The sequence below is a fragment of the Labeo rohita genome, unplaced genomic scaffold (assembly GCF_022985175.1).
Source record: "Labeo rohita strain BAU-BD-2019 unplaced genomic scaffold, IGBB_LRoh.1.0 scaffold_653, whole genome shotgun sequence".
NCBI lineage: Eukaryota > Metazoa > Chordata > Actinopteri > Cypriniformes > Cyprinidae > Labeo > Labeo rohita.
The window spans coordinates 26604-41652 of record NW_026129583.1 but is presented as its reverse complement, the minus strand read 5'-3'; the positions used below and the strand labels follow the sequence as shown (position 1 = coordinate 41652).

The window sequence follows — 15049 nt, the reverse complement described above, 5'->3', positions numbered from 1 at the left end:
TCCCTGGGAGACAGTATGAAAGTTAATCCATTACAGAGTTTCAGAGATTTGGGTTTGAATTAACTGAAAGATAATTTGTGGAGTGCAATGTTGAATGAGAAGATTGGGTGACCAAATTAATAGAAATTTTGATACATACGCCATAGACATTTTACAATAGTAATGTAACTTGGTTACATATGTAGGTTGGGAAAATTCATTCACCATTACTAGATTATTCTGGGTAGTAACCCAACTGCTGGGTCAAAATATTGTCCATATGTCCATATTTTACCCAGCACTAGGTTATATTTAACCCAGCAGTTTTTAGAGTGTGTCATGCTGTTGTAGAAAAAAAGGAATATTTTGTTTAATTGTAGTATTCCTAGAAAATAAAGATAGATTGTTTGAACTGATTGTTGATAGATTGTTTGAACTGATTGTAGAACTGCTTGCTGCAACAAAGAACTTGCTTTACTAAATTAGAATAAGAGAACTGCTGAGAACACCAGATTAATGTTTTTATATGAAGGGACTGAAAAGTGAAATTTAGTTAAGCTGATTCCTCAGACATAACTGAGGTCATAGTTTACTAAGGTTCAATTTGATTAATGCGGTCTCTGAGTGTTAGAATTTCAGATGGCTGCAGAAACAGTGCCTGGAAAAAAGGAAGCAATGAACTGGAGTCTGTCTAACAATGTGGTAAAGAGGCAAAGACAAGGCTGCAGAAGAAGAGGGAGGAGCTGATGAACTTTTAAGCCCCTCTGGAATGAGGAGTGCACATTTCTGCATGGAGAAAGGCTGACTTAAAGCAGGAAAAGATGATTTGAGACGTTCCCTGAGGATGAAGAGAACATCCTGAAATGCAAAACTGTGGCAGGAAAGCCAGACTGAGAGGAGGCAGAGGAACAACAAAGACCATACACCACATCAGGCCATCACAAACCGACGACAAGTGCAACAGCTAAACAGCTTCAACAGACCGATGATCTACACAGAAGATCTTTCATCACTTCCCATTGAGTGCACAGGTGCTGCATACTTAATGATCACTATAGAGACTGCTTCAATTTTTTTTTTTTTTTTTTGTTAAATATTGATTATTCACTGGTCTCACAGCAGTTGAAGTCTGTCTTTTTAACCAGTCCAGCCTTAGGTCTTAAAGAAAAAGGAATTTTGCACACAGAAGTGAGTGCATGACTTACATATCAGATAAAATTGAGCTGGATTTGGCATAGTGAGGTGGAAATGTACAACTGAACTGTAGACAACAATGCTGAGTTCTTATGAAGAAGAAAGGGTAGACGTCTAATAGACAAAAATATGTCTGATAAAATAAAAATATTGGTCACTCCATTTTGTTTAATGGTAATTTTCTAGGGCTAGATTGAATAAGACACAAAAAATTTATATATCTACAAAGTTCCAAAATTATGAAATCACAAATGCTGTCATCACCGGGGGTAACCAGATAGAAATTACGTTGGCCATGGATCCTAGATCATGCAGAGATCTCAATCCTCTTCTCAAAGTAGCATGACTAAAATTTAGTAGACAAAAAGTAGACAAACAAGTGACATTTGAGAAATTACAATTGTCTTTCTCAGTTGCACAATACCTAGGCCAATTATTCCAAACCAAATAATTTATTAGATTTTGTTGAAAAAAAGAGGTTTGCACGGCAATGTAAAATTAAATTTTATGGTGACTGCTTGTTCTGTCCATCCCACAGCTAACTTTCTTTTCTTTTCTTAGTCTTTCTGATTGTTAACATTATATTAATAAAGTGAGTTGAGTGTTTTCCAGGTCAAAAAGCCTATTCTACTGAGCAAGATATGCCAAAAAAATTTATCCAGTGATAGAGGGACTAAATTTATAAACAAAGAGAAAACTGAATTTGCGAATTGTTGAGAATAAAATTGAATTAATTAATTAAAGAAATTAATTAAAATAGTAAGGGTGAAAATAATGTAATAAAGCCAAATTCTTTATTATAGAAAATGGGTATTCCCCTGCTCTTTATATTAATACCAATGGATAGCAAATGGATATATGAGAGGCCAAAAAAGGGCCCAGGACAGCCCTTAACCCACATGACATTTCCACAGGTCACACCAAAAAGGACGACTGGCCAGATAAAAAAAACGAGCATGCCTGATATCACTAACAAAAGCTCTGAAGGTTTCCATTTACAGGCAACAGCAGTTCTGTCAAGGCCAGGGAAAGGTTTTCCCCACCAGTGTGTGTGCAGTTATGATCTCGAGGGAGAATATTACATTGATCAGCAAAGTGGGTCCACATCTCTCACCTTAAAATATGCCAACTAGCTTCGACAACCTTACACAGCATGGAGTGAGGGATTAAATGGCGAACTAGTAACAACCCTCCCTTGCCAGCGAGGGAAAGACCATTGCAACAACTCACAAAGAGTCACCCTGGTGAAGATGGAAAAGAGGAAGTGGAAAGAGAAGGAAACGTGGAGCAGACAATAGGGGAGGACATAAAAAAAAATCAGAGAATGAAGAAGACATGTAAAAAGTCATACTCGAAGTAAACACAAATCGAATTAAAACATTTTGAGAATTTCTATTTTAGTTACATTATTCAAGTGCAGTATAGACATGTACACACCTTAATCACACTATCACCATCATGTAGGACTTTTCCACACGTTGCGTCAGGATACACACACGGCAGTGGTCAAATGTTTGATAGCAAACAAAAAAGCACGGCTTCAACAACGCCGTCCTCTGTTTGCACATATAGCATTACAAATAATTAACTGCACTTGAAGCACCATGACGGAGACAAACTGTATGTTGATACATGACATTCAGGAGAGGACGTCAGATGCCATAATGTGGGGACATAAGGACTTGTGCCATTAATTAATCAATCATGTAAACACCTTAATCATAATATTGTCTTATTCAGAATAAAGTTAAATTTAGAGTTAGGTTACTGATCTCCATGTAAACGTATTCAATGTGAGTTATCTTAGTCACCCAAGCTTGACAATATTCGAATTCAACAGCAGGCAGGCCCATATGAGCAGTCTATGTAGCATCAAAGAGGAGTGACAAAAGATTCGCTCCTCTTTGATGCTTTGAAATAAGACCTTTTGTCCAGCTGAATGTTAAGGCTTCCTTTCGACATATACCAGGATTAAGAGCTAAATGTAGAAGCTTTGATATAATAGAAAATATGAAAGTACAAAATGACCAAGTAGAAATTCCACTATGGTATACCATAGACTATAGTAAAAAATGTGAATGCTTTGTCAAACCCACAGGGGTCATAAATGTGGGACAATTAAATGAAAATGCAGTGTCGTTTGGAATTGAGATACAATGACATTTCGAAATGTTGATGATTTAGGGACCTCCCACCCATTAGGGCATTAGGAATGAGAAAAGGAGAACAAATAAGTCCAGCTGAAACTTGTGAAAATCAAACTCTATCATTACCCGCAACAGACATACTGTATATAAGGATCAAACTATAGCATTAGCAGACTTTTTCTGGATTTATGGAAAAAGAAAACTTTTACCTTCCTTACACCTAGGGACGGAGAGAAAAATGTACTTGAGTACAACTGATACAAGAAATTCATATAATGAAATGGGATTCAGAATCCTCATTGGGAAAAAATAACACAATTATTCGGAGTTAAGAGAAGTTATATACCAGATCCTAAAGTATATATAGATTCAATAGGTCAACCCAGAGGTATACAGGATCAGTTCAAAGGACGATATGAAGTTAAATCAGGTTTTGATCCAATATTCATTTGGATTTCTCAAAATAAAAATACAAAATGGATAAATTATAAATGCTACAATCAACAAAGATTCATTAATTATACCAACAAAGCTTTAAATTTTTTAGGAGAACAATTAGATACAACCAGTAAAATGACATGGAAAATAGATTAGCTCTTAATCGGAAGTTAGCAAACAAAAATTTGGAGACCTATGTTGTACGTATATCCCTAATATTACAGTGTAACGCCAAGCCAGCAGAGGGAGCCCTCACCCTAGTACTGCCTGCACGCTCCCTCTGCTGCTTCTACTGTCACTTCCTGTTTGGGACTATTTAAAGACTGACCATGTGCTCCATACTTGGCGAAGTATTGCCAGTTTACCTGCCTTACCAAGCGTTTGTTATTACTCTGATTACCTGTTGCTGTCTTGCTTTGTCTCTGGATATCGAGTTTACGGATTACCCCTTTTGGATTGTTTGCTTTATTGGACTGACTTCACGGCATTTGACCCACTGCCTGTGTTATTACTCTGCTGCTTGGATTACGTTTACGTTTTGTATACTGTTGGACTGCCTTTCCGGTTATTGACCCTCTGCCTGTTTCCACGTGTATGTTTGCTGTTGTTTGTAATAAACTTCTGCATTTGGATTCTAACGCCGCCTCAGCGTCCACGTTACAGAATACTTCGCCTCCCATGAATCCAGCGGAAGTTACAAATACACGACCAACCATGGACCCAGCAGATCGTCTCATCAGTCTCCGACAAGGAAACCGTCCAATAGAGGACTACGTAACCGACTTCTGTGAACTGTGCTATCAGGTGAACTTCAATGACACATCTCTTAAAGATCTTTTCCGTTTTGGTTTATGTAAGGACATTTCATATTTGATGCCACGCAATACCCCACATTGGACTCTTGAAAATTGCATAGATCTTGGGATTGTGGACGAGGGACCCTGCAATCCTGCAGTAACCACCATACCACAACCTGCTCACGTCAAGTCTGCCAAGTCAAAGCCTGTTCAAGCCACATCCACCAAGCCAAGGTCTGCTAACGTCATGTCTGCCAAGCTACAGCCTGTTCACCCCACATCTGCCGCTCCAGGGCCTGCTCACGCCATGCCTGCCGCTCCAGGGCCTGCTCACGCCATGCCTGCCGCTCCAGGGCCTGCTCACGCCATGCCTGCCGCTTCAGGGCCTGCTCACGCCATGCCTGCCGTTCAAGGGCCTGCTCACGCCATGCCTGCCTGTCTGGAGTCTGCACCTATCATGGCTGCCCTCCTACAACCAGCTCACAAGATGGCTGCTATCTCCAAGCCAGTCCACAAGATGGCCTCCATCCCAGAGCCAGTTCACAAGATGGCCACCTTCCCAGAGCCAGTTCACAAGATGGCCGCCTTCCCAAAGCCAGTTCACAAGATGGCTGCCATCCCCAAGCCTGTTCACAAGATGGCCACTGTCTCCAAGTCATGCCACAAGATGGCCGCCATCCCAGAACCCACGGCCAGCACTCGGACGCCGCCTGTGGTCATGATGGCCAACGTGCTGGATTCACCCCTGATGGCTGTATGGGCAGCTAAAATGGCGCTCCATCACGTCACGGCTGCTACTGAGTCAAGTCGAGTTGCAGCTCCAGGGTCAAGTCAAGCTCCCGGGTCAAGTCAAGCCTCCAAGTCCGGTCAAGCTTCCAAGTCCGGTCAAGTCAAGTCAAGCAACAGAGTCAAGTCAAGCAACAGAGTCAAGTCAAGTCAGGGCTACACTTTCTGTGCCAAGCCAAGATACAGCTGTTTGTTCTCCATGAGTCAAGCCAAGATACAGCTGTCCTCCGTGAGTCAAGCCGAGATACAGCTGTTCTCCATGAGTCAAGCCAAGACACAGCTGTTGTTCTCCATGAGTCAAGCCAAGATACAGCTGTTGTTCTCCATGAGTCAAGCCAAGTCACAGCTGTGCCCCACGAGTCAAGCCAAGTCACAGCTGTTCCCCACGAGTCAAGCCAAGTTACAGCTGTTCCCCACGAGTCAAGCCAAGTCGCAGCTGTTCCCCATGAGTCAAGCCAAGTCGCAGCTGTTGTTCCTGAGTCAAGTCACGTTACAGCTGTTGTTCCTGAATCAAGCCAAGTTACAGCAGATCTTCATGAGCCAAGTCAAGTTGCTGCTGTTATTCCCGAGCCAAGTCAAGCCACAGCTGACCTTCATGAGCCAAGTCAAGTCACAGCTGAACTGCACGAGCCAGGTCAAGTCACTGTTGTTCTTCACGAGTCAAGTCAAGTCCCGGCAGACCTCTCTGAGTCAAGTCAAGTCCCGGCAGACCTCTCTGAGTCAAGGCAAGTCACGGCAGACCCCCAGAAGTCAAATCAAGAAACTGCTACGCTTCCTACAAAGCCTCCTCATGTCTTGGCTGACCTCCCACAACCTCATCACCTATCAGCGGACCCCGCAGAGCCCACGCTCCCAAGCCACGCAGAGCCCATGCTCCCAAGCCACAAGTCCACAGCATCCACACTCTCAATGCCAACAGACATCCCACTATCTACTGTGCTACCGATAACAGCCGTTGCCACTCTCAGTATGTGGGCCGCACACCACGCTCAAAAGGTTTCGACCACGCCAGAGGTCTCATCTAACCTCCCCGAGCCTCGTCACGTTATGTCTGCTGTGTGCATTCTCAGTGTGTGGGCTGCACACTGTGCTCCAGAGGCCTCGCCTGACTGCGAGTCTACCCCAGAGGCCTTATTTGATCACGAGCTTACTCCAGAGGCCTCGTCTGTCCACAAGTCTGCTCCAGAGGCCTCGTCTGTCCACGAATCTGCTCCAGAGGCCTTGCCTGTCCACGAGTCTACGCCAGAGGCCTCTTCTGTCAATGAGTCTGCACCAATGCCCCCAGAAGTGGCAGCTCCAGCTGCAGAACCTCCTAAAGGGGCGGCGTTTCCCCACGGACTCTCTGCCTATCCTGTCACGGCCAGGAAGGCCATTTATAACTTCCCTGCCACGCCTGCCCAAGAATCTGTGCCCATGCCCCAGAGGTGTCAGCGCAAGCTGTAGATCCTCCTATGGGGGCGGCGTCCTATCATGAACTCTCAGCCTGTCATGTCACAGTCACAAAGGCCTATGATGAACTCTCTGCCCGCCATGTCACAATCAAGAAGGCCAATATTGAACTCTCTGCCTGTCATGCCATGGCCAAGGAGATCGTTCGTGAACACACCGCTCTGCTGTAGATGTCACTAGTTCCACTGTGGATATCTCTGCTCCTGTCTGCTCTGCCTGCTCTGCCTGCCCTGCAATGGCTCCCTGTTATGCCTGCTCTGCCTGCCTCGCCATGGCTCCCTGCTCTACCTGCTCTGCCTGCCCCACCATGGCTTCCTACTCTGCTACGGCTCCACGGCCCAGGTCCTCCAAGGCTACACTGTCTACCATTGCTCCACGGCCCAGGTCCTCCAAGATTCCACTGTCTGCCACAGCTCCATGGCCAAGGTCCTTCGAGGTCCCACCGTCTGCCACAGCTCCACGACCAAGGTCCTCCAAGGTTCCACTGTCTGCCACAGCTCCACGGCCCAGGTCCTCCAGTGCTTCACTGTCTGCCACTGCTCCATGGCCCAGGCCCTCCAGTGCTTCACTGTCTGCCACTGCTCCATGGTCCAGGTCCTCCAGTGCTTCACTGTCTGTCCCTGCTCCACGATCCAGGCCGACCTCCACTGCACGGACCTGGTTCCCCGTCCCACCCCCTGTTTTGCCTCAGTTTCCCCACCCGCCTAGACTATTGTTTTTGAGCGCCAGGAGTCGCTCCTGGGGGGGGATTCTGTAACGCCAAGCCAGCAGAGGGAGCCCTCACCCTAGTACTGCCTGCACGCTCCCTCTGCTGCTTCTACTGTCACTTCCTGTTTGGGACTATTTAAAGACTGACCATGTGCTCCATACTTGGCGAAGTATTGCCAGTTTACCTGCCTTACCAAGCGTTTGTTATTACTCTGTCTGATTACCTGTTGCTGTCTTGCTTTGTCTCTGGATATCGAGTTTGCTTTATTGGACTGACCTCACGGCATTTGACCCACTGCCTGTGTTATTACTCTGCTGCTTGGATTACGTTTTGTATACTGTTGGACTGCCTTTCCGGTTATTGACCCTCTGCCTGTTTCCACGTGTATGTTTGCTGTTGTTTGTAATAAACTTCTGCATTTGGATTCTAACGCCGCCTCAGTGTCCACGTTACATACAGCACCAGAAGGAACATTTATAAAAGCCATGACCAAACACCAAAGAATTACAAATAGAAATGGCAATTAATGCTGGAAGAGATGAAAAACATGGAATTGGATGGATTTAAAATTAGGATCATGGGGGGCATGGTTAGAAAAATTAGGAAATTTCTTGTGAGTGACAGTTGGCATAGGATGATTATTATTTTGCTGTGTATCACCATTATTAAAATCCCTAGCTACATTTAAACAAATGGACATGTTAAGGTATCGCGATGATCAAAAAAGGAATCTGACATCTGAATCTGATTGATATATATATATATATATATATATATATATATATATATATATATATTCAGATGCAGAAGCCTCTAAATCTTTCTTTAAAATGATAAAATTAGCATTTCTTTCATATATATATATATATATATATCTTTGTGTAGACATGAGGACAAATGCAATACTAGAAGGATGGAGAAAGATGCAGCAATTTCAGTTGAAGTATGTGGAGCAAGACAAAGGGCTCAGAGTAGGGTAGAAGGGGTTGAAACTGTTCCATCTGCATAAATCCATTCACACAGAATAATGTCACAAATTCTAACTGAATCTGAATTCAACAGTTTTGAGTCTGATGTTACTTCTGAACTACAACATGCCAGTAAAGGCGATTTGACAGAAGGTGTTTTGAAAATCCTAAAGAATATCATGGGACCCAAAATAGACTGGTCCAGAATCACTAACTGTGTGCAAAGGAAAGAAGAAACTGTCAATGAATACACTGAAAGGTTCTGTCAGACTTACAGTGGAATAGTTGATGATCCTGAAAGTGTGCTAGATGACAAGGGACCCCTAGTCCGCATCTGGTCAGATGGCCTTGTAGCCGAGTACAGAAAAGCATTGCCATTCCTAGATCTAGCTTGGTCCAACAGAACTCTCAGAAGTAACCTAGACTGCTTAGCTACTTGGGAAAGAGACTCTGATGCTAAAGCAAGAGTAAAGATTGCAGCAGCATCCTTTCAGGTCAACACAAAGAACCAAAAGAAACGTAAATGTCCTAAGAGGGAGGGCAGTTGTCATTACTGTAGTAAACTTGGACACTGGATGAAAGAGTGTAAGTATGTAAGAGAAATGAACAGTGTAAATCAGCTCCTATTCAGTCTGTTTCCAACTCTGAAGCAGACCCTCCCCACTGCACCAAACTCGTGGGGCAGCTTGCTGAGCTGCTAACTGTTAAGGCTGTGAGTTCTTAATTACCCCAGTAATCTACAACAAAGATGAAAAGATTCTTTGTAAATAGAACAAAAGGAAGTTGACTTCCTCCCACTGGAGGACTCTGGTTAAGTACACTCACAGCCAAAAACAATACTACAGCACACTCCAGTCTCTCACCTATCCTCTATGGGTTATGATGTTTGCTATGACTGATGTTTCATTAGAGGATGGAGTGATTGCACAGTTAAGTTCACACACCAACTACAGGGACAGACTAGGACACACACAGACCAGTGAGGAGCCCAGGGAAGAACCGAAGTGCAACAGGCCTCAAGGGCCAACCCTGTGGTGAAGATTTCCTCATAGGTTTTTCCCCTCATCAGTTTGTACCCACCTCACTGGTCCATATGTGTCAAATGACTTAAGACTAGGTCAACAAAACCACTATACGATCACTGGACTTAAAACCACTATATGATCAATAGAAGTCTAAAGATGTCTATGCATGAATACTGCTGGTCTGCTGTTTCTTTGTTTTTTGCTGTTTCTTGTGTTGCAGGTATGCCATGTCATCTTCATAAGCGGCACCCTGGTGTAAAGAATCACCTCAGACATCCATGAACAAGCTTCATGAGGACAAAGAATCATCTGAGTGAATCTACATGGGAAATGTATGATGCCCATGCCCATCCACCCAGATGTTTGGCACTTATTCGGCATCCGCTGGCAGAATAAATTCTACTTCACCGTCCGCCTCACATTCGGTTGCAGAAGCAGCCCTAAAATTTTCGACACATTGTCAGAGGCAATTTGTTGGATCCTCTCCAGCAATTACGACATACCCTATTTGGTTCATCTTTTAGACGATTTCTTAATCATCTCGCCCACAGACTCCATCCCAGCCGCACACCTCTTGACAACCCAAAAGCTTTTTTCATAGCTCGGGATTCCCCTCGCCCAAGACAAAACCGAGGGTCCTAGCACTTCCATCGAATTTTTGGGCATCAACTTGGATTCCCAAAACTTCCTGGCCTCTCTACCCAAAGAAAAAATTGACAGGACGGTTCTGGTAGCCTCCACTCTGTTAACCAACTCTAACTGTTCCAAGCGCGAGCTGTTATCTATTCTAGGTCATCTCAATTTTGCGATGTGCATCATCCCGCAAGGCTGCCCCTTCATCTCCCACCTCCTCTCTCTCGCGTCCTCCGCCCACGCACTAGAGGAACACATATCCCTAACTGACTCATGCCGCAACGAGCTCAGTCTATGGATATCCCTCCTCAAACAATGGAACGGCTTATCTTTGTTCTACAGCAACCTGATTTCTTCCCCAATCGATATCCAATTATATACCGACGCTGCCCCCTCCGTCGGATTCGGAGTTTTTTTCAGAGCCACAGCAGCCATCATCCTCAGTGCTATTCGAGCTTTATCCGTTAGTGGCCGCAGCCTCACTATGGGGCAAAGAGTGGTCCGCCACCAGCATCGTCATCCACTGCGAACGAACAATGAAGCTACCGTGCACAGCATTAACAAAGGTCGTTCCCATTCCCTCGCATTAATGCCTTTGTTAAGATGCTTGATTTGGATTTCGGCTTGTGACCAATTCATTATAACTGCAAAACACATTCCCGGGTCAAAAAACCAAATAGCTGACTCTCTCTTTTGTTTTGCCTTCCAGAAATCCAGATTGCTGGCACCAGAGGCGGACCCGCTCCCAACCCCAGTTCCTCCTTATTCAGAACTGATATTCCCGTAAACCACCCTCTGAGACCTCTCCTCGAAGCCTCCATTAACTCCATTCTTCAAGCTGTCTCCCCTAGGACCTTCCAATCCTACCTTACTGCATGGAAACGTTTTAAAACATTCCACTCTGCTTATAGTCTACCATTCCCTGATTTTTCCCTGCTCTCTATCACCTCATTTATCTCCCATCTCAACATCAACAAAAACCTCCAAATCAGCTCCATTAAGTGATGTTTTATTAACAAATTTCGGGGGGGGAGCACGCACAGATAATTAACACGGCCAATTCATCATCAGCAATCACACTCCCTATCCAGTCAGCATGAGAGAATCCCTACACATAACAAAAGCAATCTTACTGTCATTTCAATAAATAAATGATTAAATAAATAAATAAATAATAATAAAAAAGAACTTTTACCCGGACATTTCAGCACATCCTGCCAAAAGTCACAACAGCCACAGCATCAGAACCAAGCATGAAGCTGCCTTCGCTAGCAATGCAGGCCCTCACATTTCAGAATTTCCGTCGACTACCCCTAACCTCTTTTCCTTTTCAGCAGCCTTCAGCTCCCGTAGAAGACACTAGCATGAGGTCGCCTCTGCTAGCAGTGCAGACTACACAGACTTCCAGCCTTTTTCCTGAATGTCAAACCCCACGGCCTACAGCTACAGCAGCTGAAGCAAACGCAAAGCTGCTTCCACTTGCAACACAGGCCCTCGCATGTCTTTCCTCCTGTCACTTCCATTCTAACCCCCCTTTTTCTTTCAGTTGCCTGTTGGTGGAGGTTGCCTCCGCTAGCGGCACAGACTACATAGGCTCTTCAAGATATCACAAACTCCACTCCCTTCCCATGACCTACAGCAGCTGAAGCAAGCCAACCTCCAGCTCCAATAGTAGACGCCAGCGTGAGGCCTCCGCTAGTGGCGCAGACCAATGCATAGCTTTTTCCTTACCCCACTCCCAATCCTATACTCCTACACTGCCGCAGCAGTGCCCTCTCCCGCAGAAGCCTTCCCTGTATTTCCACACTGCCGCAGCAGTGTCCGCTCCCACAGGAGCCTTTTCTACATTCCCACACTGCCGCAGCAGCATCTGCTCCCGCAGGAGTTTTTTCTGTTTTCCCTGCCTTCCCTGTATTTCCACACTGCCGCAGTAATGTCCACTCCAGCAGGAGTTTCCCTGTATTTCCTCACTGCCGCAGTAGTGTCCGCTCCCACAGGAGCCTTTCTCTCCATTTCCCCACTGCCTCATCAGTGTCCACTCCAGCACAAGCTTTCTCTGTATTTCTACACTGCTGCAGTAGTGTCTGCTCCCACAGGAGCCTTCCCTGTATTTCCACACTGCCGCAGCAGTGTCCACTCCCACAGGAGCCTTCCCTGTATTTCCACCCTGCCGTAGCAGCGATTGTTCCCGCAGGAGCCTTTACTCCTTTTCCCCATTGCCACGGCAGTGCCTGCTCCTGCAGGAGCTTATTCTATATTCCCCCACTGCCCCAGCAGTATCTGCTCCCGCAGGAGCCTCCTCTGTATTTCCACATTGCCGCAGTAGTGTCGCTCCCTCAGGAGCCTCTTCTCTACTTCCACACAGAAAAAAGTTTGTGCTGGAGTGGACACTGCTGCGGAGCAGTGTCCACTCCAGCACAAACTTTTTTCTGTATTTCTACACTGCCGCAGTAGTGTCCGCTCCCGCAGGAGCCTTCCCTGTATTTCCACACTACCACAGCAGTGTCCGCTCCCGCAGGAGCCTTCTCTGTATTTCCACACTGCTGCAGTAGTGTTACTCCAACAGGAGCCTTTTCTCTACCTCCCCTCTGCCGCAGCATTATCTGCTCCCGCAGGAGCCTCTTCTCTACTTCCACACTGCCGCAGCAGTGTCCACTCCAGCACAAACTTTTTTCTGTATTTCCACCCTGCCGCAGCAGTATCCACTCCCGCAGAAGCCTTCTCTGTATTTCTACACTGCCACAGTACTGTCCGCTCCCACAGGAGCCTTCCAATGGGAGCCTTCCAGCAGTGACTACCGACTACCGAGCTCGAAGCCCTCTCCCGGACAGCATGCCAAATACGCATACCTTTTACTCAGTTTATTATCTGTGGGTGCGAACTCGTGAACTATTATTTAAACTCAAATTTATGCTTTAAAAGTAGAATAATCATAGCAGTTTTCATCCATAGTATGTACGTTTAAATGTCTGCATTTAGCTTCAAATGGCATCTTTAACTACAGCATTCTATAAAAATTATTTGCATTCCGATTCTTCTGCAACTATGTACGCGCAGCTGCAAGTGATGTCACTGTGACATCTACGCAAAATTGGTCTATAAAAAATCATCTGTTTCCTGTTATTAATGGTTACTCCAGGAACCCCCCAATAACGCAGGTTGACGTGTGTGTGAGTTTGACGTTAAAATATATAGGTAATATATAGGTAAACAATGACCATGTGTAGGAAATGTATAGAACATGCCTTGAGGAGAAACTGTATAAAAGAGGGTACCAATATAGACTCCGCAGATTGCCTTATTGTCTCTGATAATAAAGTCTATCTTCTTTGCAAAATGATTGCACAGGGAAATGGCAGAAGCCACAACACAATGCAGAAAGACACTTCTTGATGTGTTAGAAGTTTTATGAAGAATGCATGCTCTAAAATATCTTGTCTCAGTCAGAGATTGTAACTTGATGGCTGCTCTGTCAATTCTTTGTCATCAGTTAGGACCTAGGTGTGCTGACCACAGTAGTGGACAGAGGTTTGCTTTGTTTTGATTGGATCTTGGTGAACTAACATAAGCAAACTGTCCAACACCATCAGATAAAGATGCCAGGACAACAGCCAGACAACTTCCTATTGGTCAAAATGCAGTTTCTGCCCTCCACCCACCTTGAGACTGATTTTGTCATGACTTGGCAGATTTGGCCTGTGACTGACCATAAAAATTCCTTAGGACATCCAGATGCAGCAGCATTGGGTGAACCCGAAGGAGATCACAAAGATCCATCCAAATTCATTCATAACTAGGTTTTTAAACCTTAAAACTGATGCACACTACAACACAGACATCTTATACTTATTCAGAGAAATAAATATTCCTAGTGACAGCAATGTGTAGCGCAACATCTTACACAAACTCAGTTGTTAATGGACAAATGAATGCATGCATGACAGTTCAATCTTTCCCATCATGTTTGGATTTAATGTGTTTGTAACATTTCTGTGATAGCAATCCATCCAATTTCTAATTTCCGTTGCTTCTTCTACTTGTGTGAGCATGTATTGAACTCGAAAAACATTCCAAATAATATATAAATAAACAAATCACTTAAATGGCTCTTACACATCCGGCCCCTAATTGGTTGGGCAGGTGACAAACCAATTATCACAGACATATTCAAATACTAAGAGCCAATAAACTTTAACATCTTTAGATGAGAATAAGCAACTTAGTTCTTTCACATTTTCGTTATCTTTCTTCTTGATGATCCTTTGTTATTCTCCATACTTAAATTGCCTCTTGAATTAGACACAATTTGTTTACAGATCTCTCTAGTATATTAGCTTTGGTTTGCAGCTTCACTCTGCATACCGCTCCACTGGAATCTGGCAAGGTTTCTAGTACCCTTCCCATTATCCATGAATTGCGTGGGGAAGTACTGTCCACCACCAACACAATATCTCCAGGCTCAAAGTTCTTTTTTAGATCTTATCCATTTACTGCGCTCTTGTAGAATGTGTAGGTACTCGTGAGTCCATCTACTCAAACAAATCAGCAAGATACTGGACCTGTTTCCAGTGTCTTCTCGCATATTGGTCCTCCTTTTTGAACAGACCCAGTGGTAAGTTGAGTTGCGTTTTCGACAACAGTAAATGGCTGGGCGTCAGAGGCTCAAGGTCATTCGGATTGCCTGATGCACTAGTTATTGGTCTGCTGTTAATGATGCTTTCCACCTCACACATGATGGTGTAAAGACTGTCATCACTGAAAGACTGTTCCTTTAAGAGAGCATTGAGTATCCTCTTTACTGTACGGATTTGACGCTCCCAAATTCCTCCCTGATGGGAAGCGGCTGGACTGTTGAAGATCCATTTAATGCCTTTCTGCAGCATGGCATTTTCATTTTAGGTTTTATGTTGTTTTAGTCTTTTAA

The 15049-nt window shown here is 44.5% G+C and overlaps 1 pseudogene; it reads left to right on the top strand.

Moving 5' to 3' along the window:
- The first annotated feature begins 9829 nt into the window (after window positions 1-9829).
- LOC127161440 (uncharacterized) lies at window positions 9830-10912 on the top strand (annotated as a pseudogene).
- The last annotated feature ends 4137 nt before the right edge of the window (window positions 10913-15049 follow it).